This window comes from Cyprinodon variegatus, unplaced genomic scaffold (assembly GCF_000732505.1).
Source record: "Cyprinodon variegatus isolate N-32 unplaced genomic scaffold, C_variegatus-1.0 Scaffold1542, whole genome shotgun sequence".
Taxonomy (NCBI): Eukaryota; Metazoa; Chordata; class Actinopteri; order Cyprinodontiformes; family Cyprinodontidae; genus Cyprinodon; species Cyprinodon variegatus.
The window spans coordinates 109,614-115,852 of record NW_015151995.1 but is presented as its reverse complement, the minus strand read 5'-3'; positions in this window follow the sequence as shown (position 1 = coordinate 115,852).

Genomic DNA, 6,239 nt, shown 5'->3' with positions numbered 1-6,239 from the left:
CTGCAAATTGTCGTAAACTGCCGCTAACCTGAAGTTCCACGACAATCTACAGTGCTGCATATTGACGAAAACCCCACTTTTCATGCAGTGCATGTTCAATGTTTTTCCCGGGGTTTTGGTGGGGCAGATCCTAACCACCCTTGTGAGCTGAGACGGACTGTTGCACCGCAGCTGGAGCAGTTTTGGGATTCTTGTACAATGGGTAATCCATGGTGGAGTGATTAACCCGTTCCCTGCGGGTATTTTGGGCGCCGCCATAAGTGGAACTGGTATTCAGCGGACAAATGCTCATTATTCCTTCAGGCCTGCAACGTGGGAAAAGTTAACAAACTGTTTTAGTAACTCAGCAGAAAAGACTGAATGTTCCGGGGGATACAACCTGTTTGATATATTAAGTTTTGTTTGGGGACTTTATGAGCACAACCTATTTAAAGGGTTGAGCTGAGTTATTCTACCTCAGCACCGTTGCATAACATGTGCTTTAAATCTTACCACTAAACTGCTTAGTTTGCAATATTTATCGGTAACCATTTCAGGGTTCAATATCTTCAATTCTGTGTGCTGAGTTGAGTGCCATTGTTATATTAAACTGAAAGTTAACGTGTTCTGTTAACGTACACTGCCCTTGTTGTATTACTGAGCAGTACGGTTTATTAAACTGGTATATTTCTAATTTACCAATTCTTCTTCCTTATTTTAGCACATTCCAAGTTACACCTCATTTGCATTTTAGTGGTAGTTCGTTGGCCTTGTGCTTGTGTTCGGTTACGCTCTCTATTTACCTCGTACACTGTTGCCGGTTAAGAAACTATTTTCTTGGTGTAGTTATTGATAGAGTGCAGGTCATAGAATCTGGGCACTGTTCTTAGGGGAAATCAGAGCAGTGTTACAACTGCTATATATATTACGAACTGTACTATTTAATATAGCTTAGATATTTAAATTATGTGTGCACTCAAGACCTATACTGGTCCTGTTTATGTAGGCCAGGTCAGATGGCAAGCTAAGGAACCTTACCTGTGCACGAAGGGCAAGAAAAGCCTAAAGTTGCTGAACACAAGCCCAGACTGAAACCTGGAGGACTACTCCCTCTTGCTCTGGTTGGGCCGGTAGGAGGCTCTGTAGCCATCCCTCTTCTATTCCCCTTTCAAACTCTTGCGTCCCTCCGCGGTCCGCTTTGGTCGGTCCCTTCCACCTGCCATCGTTTTCTGCGCCCTTTGGACATTTTGGCTTTCGGGCCGTGACTTATTGCTTTTTGCGTCACTCATGTGAGCGTTTGGGACTTGTCTTTTCTTTTGGATAATGTACTAGTACTGATAAGTTTTTCATGTTGGTGAGATAACACTGTATATATATCTTTGAATGGCCATTTCTTTATGTAAATATTATATGTTCTTTGACTTTTCCACTTTCTAATATATGGTACCAAGCAAAATCAATTTGTGTGTCGAGTCTCACTCCACTCCTAGAGCCAAACTGAGAAATCTTCTGATCTAGCCCAATACTTAACCTTTATACATAATTAGCTGTGACATACATGCTACATAAATGGCGAGCAAGAAAGGAGCGGAGAACAGAGCTTATTAGTTTGGTATTCATATATTTGTTGTGTCAAAATGGAAATATTCGAGAAACGTCGCATTAAAATTCCTAATGAAGTTTTTATACAGGATGTGACTAAAAGTGAAACCAATGATGAGGTACTTGAATTCCTAAAGCAGTATGGATCTATTTTGAAATTTGAACTCGATGAACCCGATTCAGTTTTTCACCATTCGATTGTTGTTGAATATAATTCTGTCGCTGCGTTGCTTACTCTGCGACCACTTTTGCCTTATACTTACGTGTGTAATGATGTGTGTGCTACTTATGAGATTTTGGACCTTTCGTCAGTTTGTGCGGATGAGGTATGCAAACTGCAGACTGAAAATTATATTTCTGAACTCAAAAAGGTTGCGAAATCAATTGGACAAGATGTTACAGTTTTTCTCAATGTGGTGATGTCTCTGCTTGGTCAGTCACCAAGCTCCAGCCCACCGCCACTAAAGTCGAGTCTTCAGAGAACAAAGGAAACGAGCCGCCGACCGCTGCTAATGTTAGCCAGCCGAATCCCACAGCTCAACAAGCCTCACGCTAATCTCTGCCAGCCATGTCACATGCAAACCTGAACCCACCGAAAGTTCATCGATATGTTGTTGAGCATATAATCAAGAATGACGACAGCACCCTACACACCCAGCGTCTCAGAGCCTTGTCTGGAAAAATGCCCGGACCCCAGACAGAGTCTGACTATGATGCTTGGCGTTCCGGAGTAGAACTGCTACTAAAAGATCCAGCAGTGTCTGATCTACAGCGTTCACGTAAGATCTTCGACAGCTTGCTACCACCTGCTGCTGACATGGTGAAACACCTGAGACCTAACACACCTTCCATTGTGTACCTGCAGACTCTTGACTCAGCATATGGCACAGTCCAGGATGGCGATGAGCTTTTTGCCAAATTTATGGATACGTTCCAAAACGCCGGAGAGATGCCATCCAGCTATTTACAACATCTGCAGGTGGCGCTGAATCTGGCTGTGGAGCGAGGCGGAGCTGCAAATAAAGACTTTGAACGACATCTGTTGACCTAGTTTTGCCGGGGTTGTTGGGACAATTCCCTCATAATCGAACTGCAGTTGAAACAGCGGAAACATAACCCTCGATCCTTTGCTGAATCTCTTTTTCTTCTTCAAACTGAGGAGGATTGTGAAGCCGCCAAAGCTGTCCGCATGAAGCAACATCTTGGCTCAGCACGACCTAAAGCTGTGACTCACACTCACTATGCCTACATCGACAGTGCAGAGACAGGAGAGATTGCTGGCCTCACAAACATCAAGCAGCAACTCGCTAAGCAGCTGGCTGATATTCAGAAACAGCTCGCAACCCTAACTGCAGCCCAGTCAAGCTTCCGTAAGTCTGCTGTTTCCAAGCACACACTAGGCGGTAAGTTGGGGGAGGGGTGGGGGTTGGGCAAGCCACTAAAGAACCCATCTTCTGTTCCCAAACCTGGCTACTGCTATTGGTGTGGTGAAGATGGCCACATTAACACTCACTGTGAAACCCCCCGGAACTCTGCACTTGTTGCTGTTAAGAAGAAGCAGTTTAAAGAAACGCAACAAAGATGGCAGAAATCGAATGGGTCATCCAGACCGTCGTTAAACTAGGTTCAGTTCCAGTTGAGGGACGAACCGGAACTGTTGTGGACCCACATTGTCCCAACAACGCTGTACAAAGTACAGTGTCAAATGTCAAGAAATGTCTCAGACCACTCCCAATGCTCCATCGCACTTACCAAAAGGCTTGGTCGGATCTCGCTGTATAGCCAATATCAAAATTGCTGGGGAAGATTTAAGCTGTCTGTTGGACACAGGATCGCAAGTCACTACGATCCCGGTTTCATTCTATAACCAGCATTTTGCAGACAATCCTGTAAAACCCTTATGTGAGTTACTGCAAGTCGAAGGAGCAGCAGGACAGGCTGTCCCGTATCTTGGATATGTGGAGATGGTGGTCACTTTTCCCAGTGAGTTTTTGGGAGCTAACTTTGGCACTGGTCGTTCCTGACGTCGGAGTCCATCAAATCCAATGTTGATTGGCATGAACACCCTCGAGCCGTTATACAGCCAGTACATGGGGAGTGAGTTTTCCAATTTCCAACCAACTGCCCACGGCTATGAAGCAGTGCTCAAATAACTGCAGATTTGCCACCACCAGCGACATGCGGGCAGCAGTGAAGTTGTGAGGTTAGCCAGCAAAATTCCCGTCCTCATCTCTGCTGAGTACACTATTGCCGTTGAAGGCTCCCTCCGCAGCAGCAAGTCATCTCCTGGCCAGTGGTCGCTTGTCGAGCATCCAGCCACACCACTGCCAGGTAGGCTGTGTGTCAAAAGCTGTTTGATAACGCTCCCAAGCCAATCCCACAAGAAGAGTCCTGTCCTCCTCAGTAATGAGTCGGAACAAGACGTGACCATCCCACCTCTCTCCACCATTGCACAATTTACAGTTTCACCTCAGATCCTGTCGCACAGTTTGTCAAGCAGCCATTCACCATCAAGAAGTTCCCCTACCACTTTGAAATTGGAATTCGGAGAATCCCCCGTTTCTCCAGAGTGGAAGATCAGAATCACTGAGAAGCTCAATCAGATTTCAGAAGTCTTTTTGCTCAGTGGCATGGATTTTGGACTCACCGACAAGGTGAAACATCACATAAAGCTGCACGACGAAACTCCATTTAAACATAGAGCCAGACCTATCCACCCTCACGACATTGAGGCAGTCCGACAACATCTTAGAGACCTACTGGAGGCTGGTGTCATCAGAGAATCGTCATTTTCATCACCCATTGTTGTGGTCCGTAAAAAGAATGGGGACATACGGCTGTGCATGGATTACAGGAAGTTGAACCAAACGGTTAAAGATGCCTATTTTTTGCCCAATTTGGAGGAATCGCTTTCCGCTTAGTCTGGTTCAAAATGGTTCAGCGTTCTCGACTTTAGATCTGGGTATTACCAGATCAAAGCTGATAAAGCCAAAACAGCTTTTGTAACCCCCATTGGGTTTTGGGAATTGAATCGGATGCCCCAGGGGGTAACGAATGCTCCATCTACATTCCAGAGATTAATGGAGAAAAGCATGGGAGATCTCTATTTAAAGGAATTGATTATCTTATCGTTTTCTCTGATTCCCTTGAAGAGCACAAGCGGAGGCTGCTGCAGGTTTTACATCGCTTGAAAGAATATGGTCTAAAACTTTCTCCCGAGAAATGTAAATTTTTCCAGACGTCTGTGAAATATCTCGGACACATTGTTTCGGAGAAGGGAGTCGAAATAGATCCTGATAAAATCCTTGCTTTAAAATCCTGGCCGATTCCATGTACTTTGAAGGAGCTCAAGTCGTTCCTGGGATTTGCTGGCTATTATCTGAGGTTCATAAAGGGTTACTCCACCATCACAAAGCCTCTTAATGATCTTATGCGTGGCTATACACCTACCTCTAAGTCCTCGAAGAGGCTGAGTCCAGCCAAGACCCAGGAGGCCAAACAGCCCTTTGGAGAGCGATGGTCCCCTGCCTGCCAGCTAGCTTTTGAGATGCTCATTGAAAAGTTGACCAGTTCTACAGTACGTGGCTTTGTTAATCAAAATTTGCCAAATTTGCATACTGACGCCAGCAACACAGGGCTCGGAGCGGCCTTATACCAAGAACAGGAGGGTCAGCTGAGGGTAATCGCCTATGCTAGCCATGGACTGTCAGCGAGTGAGTCGAGGTATCCTCCATATAAATTAGAATTTCTTGCGCTGAAGGGGAGTGTGTGCGAGAAGTTTAATGACTATCCATACGGGGCCCACTTTGTGGTGGTGACTGACAATAATCCGCTCACTTACCTGTTAGCATCTGCAAAGTTGGATGCCACCAGCCACAGATGGCTTGCTGCTCTGTCCACCTACACCTTCAAGCTGCAATATAGAGCTGGAAAGCAGAACTTCGACGCTGACGCTCTTTCTCGCCGCCCTCACAGCGGCTCTGAAGATCTGTCAGTTCAGAAAGATTGGGACTTGATCAACAAATTCACTGAAGACCATGTAATTGAACCTGGGGAAGTGGAGGAACTCAATCCTGATACAGTGTCTGCCATCCGCCAGCACTGTCTTGTCACCTGTCAGCCCAGCAGTTTGGCAGAGCATCCTATCACTTTTCTTGAGTCTCTAAGCCTGTCAGCCAACTCAATTCCTGAGTGCTATGCCAGCGAAGACCACCATGGACGGCTTCCATTCATTTTATATGGAGCCGTTCGCGTGAACTTTTCTGCCCAGTTTCTTTGAATATGATAAACGGAACAACATGTTGATATTATGAATAATTTTTTGCATTATGCATTTGAACTTTGGTACCTTTGAAGTATGCTTAATGGTATTTTAAAGCCTATGGTTAGTGGTAAAAAACTACTCCATCGAATGAATGCACTGTTATTTATTGAATATTTTGATATAGTGAGTAATTTAAACAAATTATTTATTATGATGTTTACATTTTAATATATATTGTACAATAAGGAAACATTGCTATATACACTCACCGGCCACTTTATTAGGTACACTTGTCCAACTGCTCTTTAACACTTAATTTCTAAGCAGCCAATCACATGGCGGCAACTCAGTGCATTTAGGCATGTAGACATGGTCAAGACAATCTCCTGCAGTT